Here is a 10,808-nt window from a genome sequence, read left to right as displayed (position 1 = left end):
CGCTTGTGAGAGTCATATTCTTTAACATTACAAATTACAGCATCACAAGAGTACATCGACAAAACAAAAGGGCTCAGCCCCTGTGAATACATGGATGCCAGTTTAATGTTACAAAACCAGATTTTATATACTTTCTGGATTGATCTATGCTGTAGTTTGATTTATCCCCTCCAAATCTCATGTTGAACTTTGATCCCTGATGATGGAGGTGGTGACTAATGGGAGGTGTTTGGATCATAGGAACAGATCTCTCATGAATAGATTAATGCCCTCCCTGGGGCAGGGAATGTGTGAGTTCTTGCTCTATCAGTTCCCACAAGAATCCCCTGGAAAGCTAGTTGTTAAAAGGAACCTGGAGGCCGGGTGCAGTGGCTCAAGCCTGTAATCCCAGCACTTTGGGAGGTCGAGGCGGGCGGATCACGAGGTCAGGAAATCGAGACCATTCTGGCTAACACGGTGAAACCCGTCTCTACTAAAAGTACAAAAGAATTAGCTGGGCATGGTGGCGGGCCCCTGTAGTCCCAGCTGCTGGGGAGGCTGAGGCAGGAGAATGGTGTGAACATGGGAGGCGGAGCTTGCAGTGAGCCGAGATCGGGCCACTGCACTCCAGCGTGGGCGACAGAGCGAGACTCCGTCTCAAAAAGAAAAAAAAAAAAGAAAAAAAAAAAAAAAAAAGAAGGAACCTGGAATCTCCACTCTCTCTTGCCTTCCCTCTCGTCATGTGATCTCTGCATATGCCAGGTCCCCTCACCTTTCACCACGAGGGAAATCAGCCTGAGGCCCTCACAAGAAGCAGATGCTGGCACCATGCTTCTTATACAGCATGCAGAACGATGAGCCCAATAAACCTCTTTTCTTTAAAAACTTCCCAACCTCAGGTATTCCTTTATAGCAACACAAATGGACTAAGAAAGTCCATTCTTTCTTTTTTTAGGGCAATTTTGCTTACTGCAACTGTAACTAGCTTGTGGCCACTTTGATGGGTAAGAAGATACTTTAAAATCAAAGGAGAGCTCCTAAGGCTAAAGTAGTCATAATCCATAGCTTAGCCTTTCCAGAAGATCACAGATAAATATTAAACTATATGAATCATTTATAAAATCTCTCAAGTACGGGTTGGGGGTGAAGAGAAAAGACAAGAGAGAAGTTTAACCTAATTGTTGAGGAAACTATATGATTATTTGTGCAACCCTTTTCTTTTTTTGCAAAGTTCAAAGTTTCATTTAAAATATTTTTTATCTTTACAAATGTATGCAGTACTTGTGAAATTTTGTTAGATGTATATAATGCATAGTGATTAAGGGTACTTAGGGTGTTCATCACCTGAGTAAAATATGCTTTTGTTTAACTACAGGCACCCTAATCTGCTATGAAACATAAAATTCATTCCTTCTATTAGGTTGATGCAAAAGTAATTGCGGTTTTTGCCATTACTTTTCTCCAATCGAATAACTATGTTTGTACTCGTCACATCTCTTTAGCCATCCCACTCACCCTTCCCAGTCTCTGTTCTCTCTCTTTCCACTCTCTACTTCCTTGTGATCAAATTTCTTATCTCCCACATGAGTGAGAACCTGTGAAATTTGTCTTTCTCTGCCTGGGTTGTTTTACTTAACACAATGACCTCCAGTTCCACCCATGTTGCTGCAGATGATAGAATTTCATACTATACTAGCCAAATAGTATTCCATATTGTATATGTACCACACTTCAACCATTAATCCATTGATGGGCATTTAGGTTGATTTGCTATCTTTGTTATTGTGAATAGTGCTGCAATAAACCTGCAAATGCAGGTAGCCTTTAGAGAAATTCATTTCTTTTCCTTTGAGTAGATTCCTAGTAGTGGGATCCAAATTTAATTTAAATACATAAACAACAACTTAGGTTTCATTGTGGAATAATCTTTGTAACCCTTCTGATATTGAGCAATCAGATCAGATAAAGAACACTTTCCACAATGGTGGCTGAATTAGGCGTGTTACAGGAAAACAGCTCAAAGAAAGCAAAAATGAGAATAGGAATGTTGCCTGCAAAAGACAAAAGTCATCATTTTTTTCTTCATTTAATGTATGCAAATTGAGCAGCTAACATGTGCAAAGTACTGGAATATATGTATGTGGACATAGATGTAATATATGCCAGGGAGAATACCAAAGTATCAAACTTCTCTCAGGTGCTCACACTTTGAGTGAAGATAAAACACAGTTAACATACACATATAACTCTAATGCAAGGTAGAAAATATAAACATTCATTTAAATATCATTAAATCATTTTAAAGCACAAGTAAACAACCATGAGAATTTTGTTTCCCTGAAAGAAGAGTACTGCTAATGCAATACTCTAAAAAGGCAGAAAAAAATTAACTTCTATTATCATAAAAGCTCATCACAGATGTGCAAAGGAAAAGGGTATTACTAGCAATGATAAAAATAGAAAAAACTAGAGCTGGAGAAAAACATTGAAAAGTAGTGAAAAAGGCATTATTTTGATTATTTGAGTATATGAGTTTTAAATTAATGTATTTTGGCATAATGACTAAAATTAATGAAATTACTAATGCCTGACACTCCTTTGGTACGGTTCTTAAGATAATTGCAGTTGTGATTAAAAATACCATAATAGCATTTCATGGAAGAGAGAAGAAAATTAATTAATCTAAGAATAAACAAAATATGCATTATAGAGCATCCTGTGTCTATGGTATGAAGGCAGTGTGTGTGTGTGTGTGTATATATATATATACACACTCTAAAATAAATATACATAGATTAACATATATATATATATAAATACCATTTATGGCAGTTTTAGAGATGAAATTGCTAGGAGATTTTAATAATTATAGATGAGTTGTCCTACATTTGAAACCTGGAATCTACCAGCATGATTTATCTACCAATTTGCAATCACTTCAAAGAACACAGAATACAACACAGCAGATAATAATGGCTTTGTAAGTGTCAGATCCTTTTAAGTGACTTCCATAAGGAAATGACTTAAACACATAGAAGAGAAACAAAAAATCTAAATCTGCAGTGTCATAATTAGGCCTTAGCTATTGCCCCACACATATTTCCATTCCATTCCATTCAGAGGATGTGGCTGGGTCACATGCTCATCAGCCTAATGCATCCAAAAGGTAACTTTGTTTTTATTTTTATCTTCTTAGAAGAAATAGTTCAGTGTTATGATTATTGATTTTAATTCCCTCTTGTTAAAAAAGAAAACTCTTAAGATAGTTTTTGCCTATTTTGCTGTAGGAAGTATTCATCTGGCTGCATGTCAAAGTGTTTAATGTATAGCTTCCATTGTCATGGTATTACATATCATCTATAATTCCACTTATGATTTCTCCTTTTATTTAATATTTACTTGGGTTTGGGAAAATTGCTGACTTGTATTATTAAAAATAGTTAATTTTTATTCTATTATTAGTAAATGTGGCTTGCGTGATTTCTGTTTTTTTAGTATTTTATATTTGGCCCAGTATTGAACCCATTCTGTAAATGTTTCATGGATACTTGAAAAGATGATTTTTTTATTTGTATATGGATATATAAACTTTATTAATTAAATCACACCAGTCCTCTGCCTTCTTCTTTTTGCTATTTAAACATGAAAGATGTAGGGCTAGACTAAGTTCCTCCCCTAAACTCCCCCATGCCCCTTACATCAGGGTTAATCACGCAGATTCCAGTCAGGCTGCCTATTTTAAATCCTGGTTTCGTACTTACCAGCTGTGTCGCTTTGATGAAATTAGTTAATGTCTAAATATTAGAATCTCCATTTGAAAAATGAAGATAATAATCCCCTACTTCATAAGCACAGCTTTAGATTAAGAGATAATGCACATACAGCAATCGGCCCAGCATCTGGTACATAATATGGTCAATAAACATTAGTTTTAGTATTATTGGTGGTATGATCATCATGCTCCATTCATTTCTAACATTTTATTATTTTGTTAATTTTCTGTTCCCTTTTACTGATATGTACTTGCAGAGAGACAGAATGATTGGCCTTTGATGAAACTGATGAGCCCACTTTCTCTACAAAGCATGGCGGCATGGCTGCCAGTGATTCCAAAGCACCAGTTTTTCAGACTAAGCTACCAGATCAATGATTCCCAAAGAGTAGCTCTCTCTCACGTTACATGAAGACCACCTGGAGAACTTTTTAAAAATAATTTCTGCTCTAGAATTTCTGATTTGATGGAGAGAATGCTGGAGACAAGTATTTTAAGTAACAGAACTGGTGATGGTAGTTGTCCATGAATGTAAGACAGGTCCAGGAGAGAGAGAAGTGGCCTGAGCCCAGCCACATCCAACAATAAACATTCCTGTGCTGGTGCCCATCCACCCAGGGAATGGAGGTAGGAACGAGGCCTTGCATTGCATGGCACATTTTCTGTGTTCTGGCAAAGGCAGTTCTTTAGCAGGAAAGAAAGGCATACCCAAAAGTAATTTTACCTGTATGACAGCGCTGCAGAACCATTAAGGTGACAGAATTACTCAAGGAAGGTGATGACTACAAGGAAGACCTCACAGAGTGGTGATTCATCTCTAAAGAAGGAATAGGAGTCCACCACAGCAGAAAAAAAAGGGGTAGGGGCATATACAGAGAAAGAAAAAAATATTGGAATGTGCATTAGTCAGTGGGGAGAATACAAGTGTCCTAATTTATGAATAGGATGAATACAAACTGGTAGGTTGGTAATAAATTGGAAGTATGCATACCAGCAATTTAAACTTGGGATAGTTGCATAACCTGTTTCTCTATTTACTCATTTTTTGGCTAGACATAATGTAATATTCACCTGAAAAAGGTCAGTGGAATACAGAGTGAGTTCACATAAAGCATTTAGTCCACAGCACGCACTGAAGAAAGATTAGGTTCTACTACGATATTATTTTTGTTGTTGTTGTTTTATCTTGAATTTGTTTAGAGAGTTAGCTTTAGTTTAGAGAATACAAAATTAGCAAGTAACTTCTTAAAATGATGATATACAGCGTCATTGTGGGTGAAGAGGACACTAGCATTGCTGATAGACATGCAACTGCTAAGGAAGAAACATAAAATATACCTATCAAGAGCCTTGAAAATTAATGTTTATTAATTTTAGCCCACCAATTATATTTATGGGCAACTGCCCTACGTAAATATTCTGCAATATGTAGAAAAAACTAATTATGCACAAAAATGTTCATTGCAGTATCATTTGTGATACCAAGAAAATGGAGAATAAAAAGATGTATCAGGCAGCTTTAAAAAATGATTTTTACCCTGCATTTATAATAACAGAAAATAGGCTGGGTGCAGTGGCTCATGCCTATAATCCCAGCATTTTGGGAAGCCAAGGCAGGCAGATCACTTGAAGTCGGGAGTTCGAGACCAGCCTGGCCAAAAAGGTGAAACCCCCATCTCTACTAAAAATACAAAAATTAGCTGGGCGTGGTGGCAGGTGCCTGTAATCCCAGCAACTCTGGAGGCTGAGGCAGGAGAATGGCTTGAACCCAGGAGGAGGAGGTTGAAGTGAGCCGAGATCACACCACTGCACTCCAGCCTGGGTGACAGAAGTGAACCCCTGTCTCACAACCCTCAGCTCTTTATATGACAGATGACAAAAACAATCGTGACCTGGAATGTATCCCAAGCAGTCCTTAAAGCCAGCAGGGATATTTGCCAGTGCAGAGCAGTCTTGTGGAAGGAAAACACTCCCTGATTCATTGAAACTTCCTAAATGTGATGACACAAGCCAAGTCCCTCCTTTTCACTACTATTATCTATTTTTTTTAATAATTTAAGTTCTGGGATACATGTGCAGAACGTGCAGTTCTGTTACATAGTGATACACGTGCCATGGTGGTTTGCTGCACCCATTAATCCATCATCTATATTAGGTGTTTCTCCTAATGCTATCCCTCTTCTAGCCCCCCAACCCCCACAGGCTCCAGTGTGTGATGTTCCCCTCCTTGTGTCCATGTGTTCTCATTGTTCACCTCCCACTTATGAGTGAGAACATGTGGTGTTTGGTTTTCTGTTCCTGTGTTAGTTTGCTGAGAATGATGGTTTCCAGCTTCATCTATGTCCCTGCAAAGGACATGAATTCATCCTTTTTTATGGCAGCATAGTATTCCATGGTGTATATGTGCCACATTTTCTTCATCCAGTCTATCATTGATGGGCATTTAGGTTGGTTCCAATTCTTTGCTATTGTGAACAGTGCAACAAGAAACATACGTGTGCATGTGTCTTTATAGAATGATTTATAATCCTTTGGGTATATACCCAGTAATGGGATTGCTGGGTCAAAGTGTATTTCTGGTTCTAGATACTTGAGGAATCGCCATACTGTCTTCCACAATGGGTGAACTAATTTACACTCCCACCAACAGTATAAAAGCATTCCTATTTCTCCACATTCTCTCCAGCATCTGTTGTTTCCTGACTTTTTAACAATCGCCATTCTAACTGGCATGAGGTAGCATCTCATTGTGGTTTTGATTTGCATTTATCTAATGACCAGTGATGATGGGCTTTTGTTCATGTTTGTTGGCTGCATAAATGTCTTCTTTTGAGAAGTGTCTGTTCATATCTTTCACCCACTTTTTGATGGTTTTTTTTTCTTGTAAATTTGTTTAAGTTCCTTGTAGATTCTGGATATCAGCCCTTTGTCAGACGGATAGATTACAAACATTTTCTCCCATACTGTAGTTTGCCTATTCACTCTGATAAGTTTCTTTTGCTGTGCAGAAGCTCCTTAGTTTAATTAGATCTCATTTATCAATATTAGCTTTTGTTGCCATTGCTTTTGGTGTTTTAGTCATGAAGTCTTTGCCCATGCCTATGTCCTGAATGGTATTGCCTAGGTTTTCTTCTAGGGTTTTTATGGTTTTAGGTCTTCCTGTGTAGCCAAGACAATCCTAAGAAAAAGAACAAAGCTGGCGGTATCATGCTACCTGACTTCAAACTATACTACAAGCCTATAGTAACGAAAACAGCATGGTACTGGTACCAAAACAGATATATAGACCAATGGAACTGAACAGAGGTCTCAGAAATCTACAAAACCTACACATCTACAACCCCAACCCCTTCCATCTTTCTCCTTTTAACTCTCTTGCAAACTCACATGCCACCTTTGTGCCGTCAGCCTCTCCCCAACTCTTGATGGTAATATTCCTGAACTATTTTCATGCCAGTCATAGCCTCACTCTCCTCCAGAAACCAGACGTCAAAAATCAAATTTTATTCAGTACTCTGTCATGGACAAAAGAGCTTTCTCAGTCTTACTGGCACAAAAGAACTTGGTTGTCTTTTTTAATCCCTATTAGTATTTATAATAGAATTATAGTTGTTTAGTTTATTGTGAACAAATTTCCTAAGGAAAATTACTCTAGTGTTGATTTAATGCATATACTATTTAATTATTGACACTATATATTTTATAGCCAACAAAACATTTTTTCCCAATAAAAACAGCATTTAATAAGGGAAGTGAAGTAATAAAATATTTTTTCTCTCCAAGAAAATTCCATATCTATACCCAATAGCTATATTTAAAAGGCTAATTTCAGAATTCATGAAATTTTGAAAATGATGAAAGTTACCCAATAAACATCAAGGAATAATGTTATAAATCTTTTTAAGAAAATCCTAAATTGTCAAACATTGGAAAGTAAATCTAAAGTGTATGCTTTATTATTTCCAAGTTGGTTGTTTTCCATGATCTTGAGAATTTGGAAACCTGACATTGTTATTGTTGAATTCACAGCAATGAATTCAATGGCAAGTTTGTAAGTGTTCATAAAAAAGGAAAACGGCAATGTTAATATCTTTGAGATACAAGGCCTAAGAAGAAGCTTTTCACACATGCATTGGTTGTAATATTCTGTTGCAAAATTCTATAAAGCTTCCTATATTATTGATTTTAGTAACAGCTTTGTTTTCTTATTCCTAAACCTTTTTTGTTTTTATTGTTTCCATTCTATTCTGGTAGATATTTATGACAATATGAAGAAGTAAGCCACCATCTTTCTCAGTTGCTATAGTTTTTCAACTTTCTGAAACAAATATCCTGTTATTCCACATACTTAAACCTGAATAGCTACTTTGCATCATTCTGTTATTGGTCCCAAGTTAGGACCAAGTACTAATTTCCTCCAGTGGAACTTCTCACATTATCAGTTTCACATTGTAAACCCTAAAGAGGAGACGTTCCACCCAATTTGGTTCTAGCTTAAAATCTACACCCTGGAAGAGACCCCAAAATACTGAAAAGGAGCAAGCATTGATGAGTAGAGTTTTACACCCAGAAGACATAAGCCATGACCATCCCAGCAGTTTCAAGAACAAAAACAAGAGGCTCTTCAAGGTAGAGCTACCTTCCCATGCTAGTTCAAGGCGAGGGCTTCAAACTTTCCACACCAAGCAGTGTAAATAATCAGCGGTTCCCATTCTCACCTTGGAAGAATGCATCAAGGGGTCATAGCCAGTTTTTCCCTATGTATGTTCTTTTCCAGGTTCACATTATACTTTACTTTTATATCAAGGTATAATTCACATACCATAAAATTCATTCTTTGTAATTTTACAGCTCAATGCCTTTAGCAAATATGTAGACTTGTGCAACTCTCACCACAATCCAGGCTTATAACTTTGCCATCACCCCCCAAAATTCCCTCAAGCATGTTTGCTTTTAAACTGTTCTCACCCCCAGTCCCAGGCAACCTATATTTTTGTTGTCTCTATAAATTATTTTTCTGGATATTTTTAAAAAATGGAATCATACAATATAGAGTCTTTTGTGCCTAGAATAAAGGTTTTGGGTTTTATTCATATTGCAGTATACATCAGTATACTGGTGATCAGTATTCAGTTCCTTTTAATTACTGAATAGTCTTCTGCTATATGGATATATCACATTTCGTCTTGTCTGTCTACTAATTTATAAACATGTGGGTTATCTTCCATTTTTGGCTCTTAGAGATAATGCTGCTATGAGCAGTAGTGTACAATCTGCATGAAGACATAATTTTCATTTTTCTTGGGTAGATTCTTAATAGAGCGGCTGGGTCATATGGTCAGTTTTATTTAACTCTTTAAGAAAGCACCAAACTTTTCCTAGGTTGTTGTTCCATTTTACATTTCCAACAGTTTCTCCCCATCTTTGAAGCTTCCTAAATATCATGCTACACACCAGGTGCCAGACTCTTGCTTCTGTCTCTACCAGCCTCTTTAACCATTACCTTAATTTTTCCCCTTTCAGTTCCAACCCTTTGCCAACATTTGGTGGTAACTGTCTTTTCATGACGGTCATCCTAGTGTGTTTAAAGCGGTATCTCACTGTGTTTCTTATTAAGTAATGGTGCTGAACATGTTTTCAAGTGCTCATTAGTAATTCATATTTTTAAAAATAATTTCTTATTTCATTTTTAGCTATTTACTTTTTAGAGATAGGGTCTCACCACCATGTTGCACAGGCTGGTCTATTTTATGTTTTTCAGAGACAGGGTCTCACTCTGTCATGAGGCTGGAGTGCAGTGGGGCAATCAGAGCTCACTGCAGCCTCAAACTGCTGGGCTCAGGAGATTCTCCTGCCTCAGCCTCCCAAGTAGCTGGGCCTATAGGAGTGCACCACCATGTCCTGCTCCCATGTTTTTGATGAAATGTTTACTCAAACCTTTTGTTCATACTGTTCACTAGATTTTTCTTATTAAATTGTAAGAGTTATGTTTCATGAATACAAATTCCCTATTACATAAAGGGTTTGTAAATATCTTTTCTCAGCTGTATCTTTCATTTTCTTAAAGGTATCTCTTGAAGCACAGAAGTTGCTAATTTTAATATAGTTCAATCATCCGGTTTTTTTTTTTGATGACTAATAGTATCATCTCTAAGAACCTGTTGCCTAGGCCAAGGTCATGAATATTTTCTCCCACATTTTTTCCTAAAAGTCTTATAGTTTGAGCACTGACATCTACATGTATAACTCATTTTGAGGCTTTTTTTTTTGTATGTGTAAATGTAATGGTCAATCCAGAGTGTCAATTTGGATTGAAGGACGCAATATTGATCCTGGGTGTGTCTGTGAGGGTGTTGCCAAATGAGATTAACATTTGAGTCAGTGGACTGGGGGAGGCAGACCCACCCTTAATCCAGTGGGCACCATCCAATTAGCCACCAGCAAATATAAAGCAAGCAAAAAATGTGGAGAGGTGGGCCTAGCATCTCAGTCTACATCTTTCTCCCATGTTGGATGCTTTCTGCCCTCCAACATTGCACTCCCGGTTCTTCAGTTTTGATACTCGGACTGGCTTTCCCTGCTCCGCAGCTTGCAGACAGCCCATTATGGTACCTTGTGATCGTGTAAGTTAATAATAAACTCCTCTCTCTCTGTGTGTGTGTGTGTACACACACACACACACACACACACACACACATATATCTCCTATCAGTTCTGTCCCTCTAAGAAAACCCTGACTAATACAGTAAGCAAAAGGTCTAACTTCATCTTTTGCATATGTGGATAGCCAATTGTCATAGCACCATTTCATTTCTGTTATCTTGGCATCTTTGTAAAGAATCACTTGGTCATACATGTAAGGATATATCCCTGAACTTTCATTTTTTTCCTTTGATCTCTATGTCTATCTTTACGTGATACCACATTGTTTTAAGTACTGAAGATTTATAGTACATTTTAAAGCTGTGTAGTATAAGTCCTCTAACTTTATTCTTCATTTTCAAAGTTGTTTTGCCTTAAAGTATATATTAAGAGATCTGCAGTAGCTATATTATGG

This window comes from Pan paniscus, chromosome 7, assembly GCF_029289425.2.
Source record: "Pan paniscus chromosome 7, NHGRI_mPanPan1-v2.0_pri, whole genome shotgun sequence".
In the NCBI taxonomy this organism is placed as follows: domain Eukaryota; kingdom Metazoa; phylum Chordata; class Mammalia; order Primates; family Hominidae; genus Pan; species Pan paniscus.
The sequence above is the reverse complement of the archived record's forward strand: the minus strand, read 5'-3'. Positions refer to the sequence as shown.